Source organism: Opisthocomus hoazin, chromosome 15 (genome assembly GCF_030867145.1).
Source record: "Opisthocomus hoazin isolate bOpiHoa1 chromosome 15, bOpiHoa1.hap1, whole genome shotgun sequence".
Lineage (NCBI taxonomy): Eukaryota > Metazoa > Chordata > Aves > Opisthocomiformes > Opisthocomidae > Opisthocomus > Opisthocomus hoazin.
The window spans coordinates 7,632,956-7,645,766 of NC_134428.1; the positions used below are offsets into that span (position 1 = coordinate 7,632,956).

General features: G+C 43.5%; 1 long non-coding RNA gene across 1 annotated transcript in view; it reads right to left on the reverse strand.

The window, feature by feature from the left end:
• Positions 1 to 12,365, reverse strand: part of LOC142363270 (uncharacterized) — a 77,773-nt gene extending 65,408 nt beyond the window's left edge. Inside the window, exons 1-3 of the long non-coding RNA XR_012765635.1 lie at positions 12,257 to 12,365; positions 8,121 to 8,216; positions 6,607 to 6,692 (exon numbers count right to left, since the gene is read on the reverse strand). This is a non-coding gene — a long non-coding RNA (uncharacterized LOC142363270). The remainder of the gene's footprint in view (positions 1 to 6,606; positions 6,693 to 8,120; positions 8,217 to 12,256) is intronic.
• Between the last annotated feature and the right edge of the window lie 446 nt (positions 12,366 to 12,811).

A 12,811-nucleotide genomic window follows, 5' to 3' on the forward strand; every position in this document is an offset into this window, starting at 1 on the left:
CCTCCCCTCACACCCTAAAAAAACATCAAGCAGCCCTGCCATCACAGCTCTGTTTATCCCAGCCCCAGCCCTTTTACGTGCTTCCAAAGCCACTCACAGACACAGCCGTTGCGCTCCCACACAGAGCTGCTGCAGCCAAGCAGAGGGGTAGCTGGCAGGGGGCTGCAGGCACCTTCTCCTCACGCGCCTGGTGCCCTCCAGACAGGGGCAGCTGCCAGGGGGCTGCAGGCACCTTCTCCTCATGCGCCTGGTGCCCCCCAGACAGGGGCAGCTGCCAGGGGGCTGCAGGCACCTTCTCCTCACGCTCCTGGTGCCCCCCAGACAGGGGCAGTTGGGCAGGGGGCTGCAGACCCCTGCTCCTCACACGCCTTGTGCCTCACCAAACAGGCTGCAGCTGCCAGCCCCTTGCCCTGCAGGGCCTGCCACCTCGCCCGCCCACAGGTGCCCCTCACAGCCACCCCGCGCCAGGGCCTTCTGGAACCTTCCGCTGCAGCCCCAAGCTAACTCCGGGTCTCCTCCTCTGCACAAAATGCTCAACTTCAAAAAAAAGAAGGGGGGTGGGGCTGGGTTTCAAGCTGTAGCACTGAGCTTTCCGAGCTGTGAGCTGGGTCTGGAAACCTCAGGGAGGGGCACAGAAAGGCCCGGGGAGTCACAGCCCTTGCGACGGGATCCCCAACTGTTAGTGGGAGGGGCAAAGAGCTGCCCTTTGCAAGGCAGCATGAGCAGAAACGTAAATATTCAGCACAAGCTCCTGAAAAATGTACTTTCATGGGAGTCAACAGTTGATGTGGTGAAATACATTCATTTGATTCGTGTCAATATGAAAGCTAGAACAGCATGATAAGATGTGATTTACTGTCTTGCATATCCTTGTATAACCACAAACTGAAAGAAAGCAGTGCTCTGGTTAATATACATTGTTTCTGTATCTTGCAAAGTTGCCTGACAAACACCCTGGTATCCCAGTTTAAACCAGTTTCGTTGTTACATAGTGTTACACAAGAGAAGCCCACAGGGCGCATGGGTAAAGTCCAGAACCTTCTCTATGAATATGTATTAACAGACTATATATAAACCGGAGACGGGAACTGGACGGTGTGTGTCTTGGTCGAGCAGAGACTCTCGGCACACCCAGTGCTGTTTGCTTGCCTTTATTTGCCTAATAAATTGGATACTTTAATTGAAACCCTGTTTGGGAGTTTTGTTTGTTTCAAGGCTTGTTTTTTGCTTTAAAAGATCAGTGTTTGCTGTCTCTGCCCTGCTGCGTTCAGCAGAGCACTAATACGGAATAAGTGAGTCAAAGTCCAGTCTCTTCCTTATCTGAAGAATCAACAGTGAAAACTCACTTTTCTTGCCCTTCTGGAGAGCAACCTATTTTCACAAGTCGTGCAGGCCATTCTTTACCTCTCCATCAAAGCTGAGCAACAGCTCAGCAGAATGTCTGGCCAGGCTGACAGGGCCGGGGACAGGGAGGAGGACGCTGGCCCAGCGACGCAGAGTGTGGCCCGAGGCGAGAGGGGACCAGCAGGCAGAGACTGCTTCAAGCACAGCACCAGCTTCCCTGTCCCCCGCTCTGGTTTGTGCTCTGCTAGGCTGGGTTTTTCATCCAGATGGCTGTACAGTGGGCCATGCTTTCAATCAACTACCTCCAAAATGTACAAGCATTTTAGCAAAACACCTAATATTTTATGCAACTGGTACATATTGTGAACGAACTTGTGGGATGCTAACATCCCATGTAGGTATTTCCCAGAGCTGTCGATGTGTTACAACAGATATCAGGTTAGTTCTTTGCTGCTTTGCACCAGGTTTAGTTTGCTCAAGATGGCTCTTTTTGCATTCAGCTGGAGGACCATTAGGACTAAGTAAGAAATTTCAGGTGGAGTTTCTACTAAAACGAATACCTCTCCTAATTCCCTGATGCTGTCCTTTGTCTTCACATGAAATTCAGGGGAAGGAGGGAGGAAATCCCTTAGAAGAACAACCAAGAAGAGAATTTACCCTGTCTGCAGATAAAAGCATTGGTATTGATGGAGTTAAGGGATTGGCACAATCAAGTTGTTTTTCTGCTGAAAAATATGAAGCATAATGTGAATCATTACAATTCCAAAGAAAAGAAGATCTATTCGAAAATGAACAACAGCATATGCTTATGCTTCCTTAAAATTAGCTTCAGGCCATTTGTTTGTATCCCACAGTAGTACCAAGCATGAAACAAAAGAAGAAAGTTTCTATATTATAAATTTCCTTTCGGAGTGAGTCCAAAAGGACATGGATATGCAATAAGCACTGCTCAGGAGAAAACACATCTGAGGTTCATTTCTACCAGAACTGCTCATAACGCAGCCACTTCAACACACTAACTAGAAAGTTCGGTGTTTTAAATGTAGAACTTCCCGATGTAGGGAACAAGTAATGTGAATTTAGGTCCTTCTGACACAACGCTAACTTTCTAAACATATGCAGGTATATTTAGGAGAACAGGATGTAAGGTACTGATCTGTCCGTCCATCAAGAGGGGTTGGATAACAGGTACTTCCGAACAAATGGCATGGCGTGCGGGGGCGGGGGTTGTGCAGTTTGTAAGTGTACAAAATTTTAATCATGGACAAATTGTGCATTCTGATGTACTAACCCAAATTAAAACAATTCACAGACATATATCCTATTCAGCATGTTATTATACTACAGAGTTAATGCTGTTATGCATATCTACATCTAAGGCAAAAAATGTTTGCAAGAAACTACAAAATGAAATAGTCAAATCCTGGACAAAATGTTAGAATACCAGCCTAGATGAAAATCAATATACTTTATCTGAAAGGACTTTAACAAAGCCACTCATGAATTCACTGCATGTTTCTTTGCCTTAGCTCAGACCAACAAATATCAAAGTAGTTAGAGTATGTACTTCAACAACAAATAGATTTTCTTTCATAAAACTTTAATTGGTAAGGGTGCCCTACATTCAACTTCCCACTCTGCTGTGGATATCTTAAAAGGAACTTATTTCTTACTCCATGCATTGTGCTGTACATCATCTGTACTAAGTTCCGCCTCTAACCTGTATTACAACAATGATCTTGCTAACAGGTTATTCTGATAGACTGGTCTGGGTTGGGAGGGACCTTACAGACCATCCAGTTCCAACCCCCCTGCCCTGGGCAGGGACCCCTTCCACCAGCCCAGGCTGTTCCCAGCCCTGTCCAGCCTGGCTTTGGACACTGCTGGGGAGAGGGCAGCCACAGCTTCTCTGGGCAACCCGTGCCAGGGCCTCACCACCCTCAGAGTAAAGAATTTCTTTTTTATATCTAATCTAAACCTACCCTCTCGCAGTTTAAAGCCACTGCCCCTTGTCCAGTCACGCCAGGCCCTTGTCACAAGCCCCTCTCCAGCTCTCTCGCAGCCCCTCCAGGCGCTGGAGGCTGCTCTAAGGTCTCCCTGCAGGCTTCTCTTCCCCAGGCTGAGCAGCCCCAGTTCTCCCAGCCTTTCCTCCCAGCAGAGGGGTTCCAGCCCTCGGATCATTGCTGGGGCCTCCTCTGCCCCCACTCCCACAGCTCCAGCTCTGTCCTGTGCTGAGGGCTCCAGAGCTGGATGCAGGACTCCCGGGGGGTCTCAGCAGAGCGGGGCAGAGGGGAAGAATCCCCCCCCCTCGCCCTGCTGCCCACACTGCTGGGGAAGCAGCCCAGGGGATGGTTGGCACACACTGCTGGGTTATGTTGAGCTTCTCATCACCCAGCACCCCCAAGTCCTTCTCAGCAGGGCTGCTCTCCATCCCTTCATCCCCCAGCCTGTATTGACACCGGGGGTTGCCCTGACCCAGGTGCAGGACCTTGCACTTGGCGTTGTTGAACCTCAGGAGGTTCACACAGGCCCCCTTCTCGAGCTTGTCCAGGTCCCTCTGGATGACATCCTGTCCCTCAGGCGCATCGACCGTACCACCCAGCTTGGAGTCATCTGCAAATTTACTAAGGGTGCACTCGATCCCACTGTCCCCATCACCAACAAAAATATTAAGCAGCGCCAATCCCAGTACTGACCCTTGAGGAACACCACTCACCACTGGTCTCCACTTGGGCATTGAGCTGTTGACCACAACTCTTTGAGTGTGACCATCCAGCCAACTCCCTATCCACTGAGTGGTCCATCCATCAAATCCATGTTTCTCCAGTTTAGAGACAAGGCTGTCATGCGGGACAGTGTCAAATGCTTTGCTAAAGTCCAGGCAGATGACATCAGTTGGTCCTCCCTATCCGCCAACGCAGTAACCTTTTACAAGATGAAAGGTTTTCTCTTTTCCTTAGGACATTTCTTCTCCAGGCAATATTCTCAATTTTATGTTTATATTAAGTAAAAGAATTCTTCTGTGACATCATATATGTCCACTGTGCTTTGCAGATCTGCAGTCGCAAAATGGAAAATAACGCACCTGTCTAACAGACTGGCTGGACCACAGGAATTACCTTCAGGCATTCCGATTGTTTACATAGCAAAGAAAAAACAAAAAATCCGGACAAGCTGGCAGCTCAGCAGCCCCATTTGTAGTGTGTGGGGACTGGGCTGGCACTGACCAAGCAGGGCTGGCCGAAGACCTGTCCCTCGTGCAGAGCCAACACAAGCGGAGCTGCTGATGAGGTGATAAAGGTTCCAATGAGGCACTGCCTTGGAAATGTGTTAACACCAGCCACCACAGGAAATATCAGATGTCAGCAAGCATAAGGTGCTTGCAGGAGGGTTGGCAAATGCAGGCCTCTCAGTAGTCTTTTACAGGCGAACAATGCTTTTGCTACAATCTCACACAGGTGTTTAAGGAGCCAACTTGTCTTACGTTCATTACCCAGAGTACAAGAACCTGCACTGAAATCAGAGGAGCTGCTGCTGGAGATGCACTCCCTCTCTTCTCAGTGGAACATGTCTCCATCTTCTCTAGCATGGCTAGAGGAGAGAAGGAAACTCCACAGAGGGAACTACTGAACTAGAAATGCTGTTTCTCCTAATAGCACTAGAAATGCTGTTTCTCCTATGCAGTAACCTAGAATTTTACAGTTCAAATAAGTATTCAGCCCAGCTTAAAAAATATAAATGCTAGTTTCAGTAAATACTGATTAAGCTTTTAAGAACTATGAGAACTTTAATTGTGTATTTTATTTTGTGTGTGTGTGCAAATGTATTATTATGACAATTAACAACAATTTCTCGCTTCAAGCCATGGATGTGTATGGCTTCTCCGACGACTAGATTCCAGTGACACAGTCTACACACTGTCCACTGAACAGCACGATGGCTTCTAGAGTACGGTACTGCCGAGGCTTAGTCATGAGGTCAGAGCCCCTTCCCACTCTTGTACCGATAAAAAATTTTGGGGAATATAATGTGTAGTAATTTACCATCTTTGCTTTCACCTGAAGCTCATGACACTGTGTAAATTGCTCATAACAGATAACCACGGGAACAATGACATTACAATAGGACAGATTTTGAAAAACTTACTTGTGCTGCTTTATATTCTATCAGGAAAGTAAGAAATATTGGCCCCAAGGGTGCCAGAAGTTGACCGCTTCCGTTTTCTTTGTTGTTATTTCCTGTCATTGCTACTATTTTACATAAATGAAAATGCAACTGCATAAGCAGATCAATATTATGAAATCTTCAGAAATAATAATACTGAGGTATTTAATAATATTTTAAATTTAAACATTTAAGTCTTTCAAAACTCTGTTTTTGAAATGCGTACAAAAATCTAACTACAGTGGCATGAAGTATAACCAAGGTAACCAAAACAAATTCTACTGTTTGATCTGCTGTACTGCCCAGAATATACATCTGGAACACCGTGCTGTGAGGTGCTGCACACTTACATCTAGGAAGCATAGAATGTTTGATTGCTCCTGTTCTCTGGCTAATTCTTGGAACTGATTTGTGCTCATGTAGTAGGAAGTTATCATAACGCATAATCCTGTGCAGCAGCAGCTCCAGGCTGTGAACAAGTTTTAGCCTGAGTTGGCATTATTATGCTACAAGATGTTACTACACAGTAACACAGTCTGACCTAGGAAAACAGAGACGTTTGACCTGCGTTCGTGTCATGGGTGCGTACGGTTGCCAGCAAGAGCTGCTGGCCATGCCCCTTTGTTTATGAATGTAGCTCAAGTATGGATTTCTACAAGAAGCAGAGGGAAAGTTCAGCATGGTTTTGCAGATTAGTGGAGCCACAGCCACAGATCTGAAGGCACGCAGTTTTGACCATTCACTCAAAATTACTTTCGTCAAAGGCAGTGAAAAAAAGGCTGCTATTCAGATAGTTATACCTTGTAGAACAGTCCATCAAAAATTATCCACCATTTTGATACCCATGCAATGTTTAACGTCAGTGGGTTAAACCACAATTCCATTTTTGTATAATCATTTTAACAAAGTATTATTCTTCATTGCCATGTGATGTTGCCATGATGGTCTCGGAAAGGGAAGTCAACAGCTGCTATTAAATATCTGAGGCACCGTGACTGTGCTTTAATACACAGTGTCTCAAGCTTGCTGTGAAAATTTAACAATTTCTGATCTTTCAAAGAAACATCTGACTTAGAAAGTGCTTGTGCCATTACTCACCTGTATTTACGTGTGTGACATTGTTGTCATTTCTTCTTCCATTTCCACCCTCTGAAGAAAAGTTCCCCAAAAATGTCTTCTAGTCCCTACAAGTTGAGGACAAAACAAAGATGTTTATCTTTGACACTTGGAGGCATGAAGTCATTCAAGAAAGCTGTAGTTTAAACTTTCTTCTATCTCTTGCTACTACAGCTGTTAGACAACAGACCAAGATCAGAAGCACAGCAAATGGGAGACAGGCCTTGAGTCAGTACATATGTGTACTTAAAAAAGGGGGTTTGAGTTCAAAAGTGGGTTAAGCTCCTCAGGTCTAAATAAAGTATAAAAAAATCTCCACACTCCAGAAAATGATCAGGGAACCAAGAAGCAGATAATAGGATTGTTTTGTACGTTCTGTCAGTAGCCTTTTCTCACAGGACATAACAAATGAGCTTTTCTAGCAGACGGAGAGAAAGGAGGTTCCTCTTTTTAAGGAACCTTTTCCTAGAAAAGTAGTTTGACAGGTAGGTATACGTTAATACAATTTACACATTTCTATAGCTTGGGTAGGTGTAGCCTATTAGTGCAGGATGATGTAACCTGTGTGACAAGAGGCTGGAAACTGAGGAGAGATGAAAGAAGATGCAATACAGTATGTGATGTGCAACTCACACCATTATTCCTATCACTTACGTCCCCCAGCTCTCACAGACTAGGAGTGAAACACAATCTGCATATATGTATGAATATATTGAAAGAGCCATAGGCAGCAACCAGGGGAGCAATGAAATTGGACAAGTATTTGAAGGATATTTCAAAGAGTTTTACCCTCGAGAAGAAAACTTGATCTATTATTAATCTGACTTTTTTTTTTCTCTCACAGTGCATTTGGACCACAAGAAAAAACTCTTTCACCTTCCTTCTGTGCACTGAGGAACAGAACCAGCAAATCTGGGAGATCACCTATTATATCTTGAGTTTTGTTACTCAGTATAAAAAAAGTAAGCTTCAATATCTCATCCCAGTTTCCAACAGAAGTCATTACTACACACTGTTTTATTTTCCAACTCTCTTAGAATTACTAAATCATTCCATTGGCCTGGCTGGCTTTTTTATTTACCACCTGTAATACAAGTCTAGTTGGAAGTCCTCTGTTCCAAATCTATGTTTAGAAGGTATATTCACCAGATATAAATCAAAAGCAACATAATATTTTCCTTGCTGTATTTAAATGGCATTTATCATACGAAGCTGCGTAACCTTACAGTTTCCTATGTTACAGAACTTCAATAAAAATTCTGACAAAACGCCTTCCAAATGCACGTCTGTAACTTCCTTCCCAGTATTTACATCAGCTTCCAGCAGATGAATACACGGCAGATGAAAATACTTTTTTTCCTGGAAAATTTTTGGAGCCTTCTACTGCAATATCCAGCACCCTGCCATAGAATCTCTGCCACCGAATGAGCTAAAAAAAGTGCAATTATTTAAGTGGCAGGGTTGCTAAAACATAACTGTTCAGGTCATGCACTTACCGTGTTAATAGTACAGACTGCATTCAAGAAGTTGGGGCGTAGTAAGAGATGGAACTTCTGATCTACACGTCACTTATTAACCTCCACATACAGAACCTGAGAGAGCAGGAGTAAGGTGGGCAAAGAAGATTCAATGTCATGTGTTAGTGTATTACATCTAGCTACATGAAAGATAGTCATAAATCTTTAAACTTCTACAGCTGTTTGCAAATAGCTACCTCAAATATCCTAACGTAAAAACCGCTGTAACAACACTATTTCAGTGTTACTGTAACCGTACACTGATGCGTGAAGAAACCAGGACCCAACTCCATCAAAACTCCAATGTCTAGAGGCCCTTCTTCCTCCAGCCTCCATGCCGTTCCGACAGCTGGTGCTTCTCCTCTGCACTCCCCTCTCCTCACGGCGCATCAGATCTCCTGTCTCTGCGGGAGCTCTCTCCTCCTCCTCAAACACAGCTCTGGCAGCGTGTGTAGCTGCCTAATACCCTCCTTGTTTCTAAACGTTTTTATAGATCTCCAGGATCTTGTCACCGAACAGCTTAGGCCGTCACAGAAACAGCTAGAGACAAAATTAGGGCCAATATCTTGTGATCATCCGTGTGCCCACAGGAACCACCAAGCAAAGGCATTTGAAAATGTTAATTTGTTTTGAGAAACACAGTTTTAATTTTTTTGTTAGCTTGTTCTCATTTTTTCTCCCCACATGCTACAATATTTAAAGGACATTAAAACTTTTCTAACACTTGGTGTCTCATATCAAGGCAGAAATAATACTTTCAGCTGTCTCACTTTGTATGAAGCTTTTAAAGAACCTTTGTTATCTGGAAACAGTAATTGACAACTCAAGACAGAATTACTCTGTGTGATTTCTTTTCCAAAGGGTAAACAGATTTCTTTCTTTTGTTTTGTCATTCTTTTTTCTCTCAACATATTTTGTCCTTCTCATTTGGGTGGCCTCCAAAGCTCTGACTTTACATTACCCTACGTACACACTAAGAAACCCACAGCTGAAATCAATAAAATAATTCAGATTGGAAGGGATCTCTGGAAGTTATCCAGTCCAGCCCCACTCACAGCAAGGTCAGCTTCAAAGTCAGATCTAATTTTCAGGGCTTTGTTTGATTATCTCCCCAGATGGAGATTCCACAGCATTTCTGGGCAACCTGTGCCAGTGTTGGGCTGCCCTCACCATGAAATGTCTTTTCCGTTGTATCGAGTTGGAATTGTCCTTGTGTTGGTTGGCCTTGGTCCTTTTGTGGTGCACCTCTGAGAAGGCTCTGCCTTCTCTATGCCCCGCCATCGGGTAACTGAAGTCAGCGAGCAGATTGCTCCCGCCTCGGCCTTCTCTGGCTGAGACCGTAAGCCTTGGACTCCTGGCATGCCATCCTCCAGCTCCCCAATCATCTTCACGGGTCTCAGCCAGACTGGCTCCAGTATGCCAATGTCTTTCTTGTACTGGGGATCAAAAAGGACACAGTACTCCAGGTGTGAGTGACAAGGAAGTTTGCCTCAGTTTGTTATTATTCAGCTATATTCAGAGTAAGCTGGGTATTTAACTTCCATTTTTCTCTCAGTATCTGCAAGTCACAAGGAATTCTTGCCAGCTCTGTGGCTAGAGAGTATTTTAGGGAAAGGCCTCAGACAAGACGAGTTTCCTAGACATCTGGAGTAACAGTAGCAGTAGTCTTCCACACACCTCAAAAATCAAATAACCATCTTTACCCCTTTAGTATGCATACATATCCTGTGCATTCTGGGATGCTTTAACTTGTAACTTGTAAAAATAATCCTAGTCCAAATCTAACAAAAGTAATATATTTAATGCAGTATATAATGTTTGAGAAAACCATAGTAATTCAACGAAGAAAAATAACTCTCTTTCTAAAGGTGGGGTAATCCTCACCCTTTCCCTCTGTTTCTACCACATGTCAAAGGAGCCTATCAGCACGGTAGCTGATCTATTTCCGCAGCAGGCATTCTATAAAAATTCTGTGTTACATGTATAAAGGTGCTTGTGAGACTCTCTGGTTCAGACCTGCGAGGACATCCCTAGTTTGTATTCCATTTATAAACCATTCTTTAAGTACAGATGGATTTTAAAGAAATGAGAAAAAGACCAAATGAAAAGTGGTAATGATTTCAAGTCTGATCAATTGAAAGTAAAAGCTGAAAACTCCTTCACCAGTCTGTCCACATATTTGTTCTCTGAAAGAGCTCTCAAAGGAAAGGGCCTAATAAATAACATTTAATCATAGATTCAGGGTTCCTACACAGAGAAGCAGAAGAACTAGAAACAGAGACAGAAATGTTGGTCACAGGGGGACAAATATATCCCTGTTGTAGCTCTACTGGAACCTACAATCTCGATTAGATCCACAGAATACAAAATTGAACAGATATTTCAGTAATAATTCAGTAGGAGATTTTATGAAAGAATAATTATTTAATAAACATCAAGTGCAAGTAGATAACAACAAGGTTCAAACTGTCTCAAAGGATCTCTGAAATACATAAAACTAAGTTAAGTCTCTGTCAAGAACTATACTCCCATATCTAGCTTTGGCAAATGAAAATCTAACCTCTCTCATTAGCCTGCTAAGTAGCTTTTCACACCTGCAAATCCTCAGGAGCCTTTGGAACATGGAGTCATCTGTACCTTTAGCAGCTAACATGCAAAACAATTACAGGAGCATAGCCTGGATCAGTTCATCTGGTGTTTTGCAATGCCTTCAGCTTCAAGCACTAATTGTTCAACGTTCTGTTCTCCAGAACATATTCACCCACAGTTCCCACGAGCCTGAAAGCCCTTGCTCATTACCCCAGCGATATTCTTTCCTGCTCTCCTACCACTTGCTTCTGACTCACCTCTAGACCAGCTACAAGGCCAGTCTCGGCTGAAGACTGCCGCCCTCTTGACCTAACCCAGCCCCTCCCCTCTCCTTCCCCAAGAAACCGAGCCCAAATCACCATAGGCTTCACTGCAGAAAATAAGCAGTCTGGTGGAGGAAAGAAAAGCCATTCCCTGTGACAGAACTGTAGGCTGTCAGGGTCCTCCTGCCAGGACGTATATACCCTGTTCCACAAGACACAGGTGTAAGGGCAAGGTGACCCACTTACTCCAGTGCGTACTTTACCCAGTTGCCGGGACTTTCGTAGGTGCAATCACAGCGTCAACCAACCATTTATGTAATCAAAACACAGCCCTTCAACCCAAATAACGTGTTCTCTTGTGGAACACTACCAGAGAGTATCATGTGTCCTATGGGGGAAATAAAGCAAGCGTGAAGTTCATACTACATTCTCTGGCTGATTTGTACACCTGATCAGGACCCTGATTCTTGATCTAGGTGAATCCATAGCACTGAAAAGAGGTGTTAATGATCACCTGACAAAGCCGGAGCTCAACTTTGAAGAAAGATGTATGGGTAGTTTTGTGACGCCCTTGCAAGCAGCAAGTATGACTCCCCAAGTAACTATAGCAAGCTCTTACGGCACAGTGCCTTCTAGAAAAGTACCGCAGATGTCTAGGCTGGTATATTTAAAAACAAGATCGACTGCAGGCTATTTATAAGTACTTCTGCTTGTGCACAGTAAAACTGAAAGAGTTTAAACTAAGAAAATGCACTGACTTCCTGACATTACTTTCTGCTTCAGCAGAAAACTGAGCAACGCCCCCCCCCCAAATTCCCAATAGCCAGGCAGAAGGAAAAGAAAAGCAACAACAGTGACACGAAAATTTAGCTAAAAGGAAATTACTTTGTTTTAAAGATGACCAAATTTGCTTTCTGATTATCGGATTCCTTCTATTACACCTGAATCTCTTACCTGGTCCTCATAAATAGGCAAGTGGAAAACTCAAGAATACATAAAACCTTTTAATATATTAGATAGTTGAAAATGGTGTGGCAATACTTCCTTTTTATCCCGACTTAAAGCTTTATTTATTGCTAATACACTAAAGTGACAGTTGTCTTAAAATCCCCTATTTCATGGGAAGAAATAGAAGTACAAAACTTCTTTTTCACACACTGAACAATTGTCATGTACAAGAGACTGATGGCAAATGCACAAGATTTTCACACCAGAACATTAGAGGTATCTTCAAGAAAAGAAAATATACATGAAGAGTGATACCTGAAAGTTTTTCTGACAGCTGGAACTTTCTTGAGTCAAGATTCAACTTTCTTGAGTTGGTGCTGTGAGATTTAATCTCCCTTGGTGTTCTGTAGCCTTTCTGCTTTCTTGGCCCTTACTTTGCTGGAATGAGATGAGATGAGATGAGATGAGATGAGATGAGATGAGATGAGATGAGATGAGATGAGATGAGATGAGGTAGGCTACAAATATACTGTTGCACGTAACAGTTTAATAGCATGATAACATTTGCTTCTGATACTGTGTCTGTGAAAAAAATCTTGGATGTTTATTAGAAGTTGTCATAAAACTTCACTACGCAGTTAACTATTATAACTATTCTTCTATCAATAAAATGACCTTAAATTCCTGATAAAGTATCAGGGCATGAACACGCAGATTAATCTCTAGTTTGCCTTCTGCTGTAAGATGCTGAGGGGCATGGTTTGGAGGCAGCAGGAGGGGAGAGGTAAACAGAAACAACAGACCGTTTGGAAATCTCTGTGGAGTTGGAGCAGTAACTACACATCAGCCTCTCACTTGACTAACTGCTTT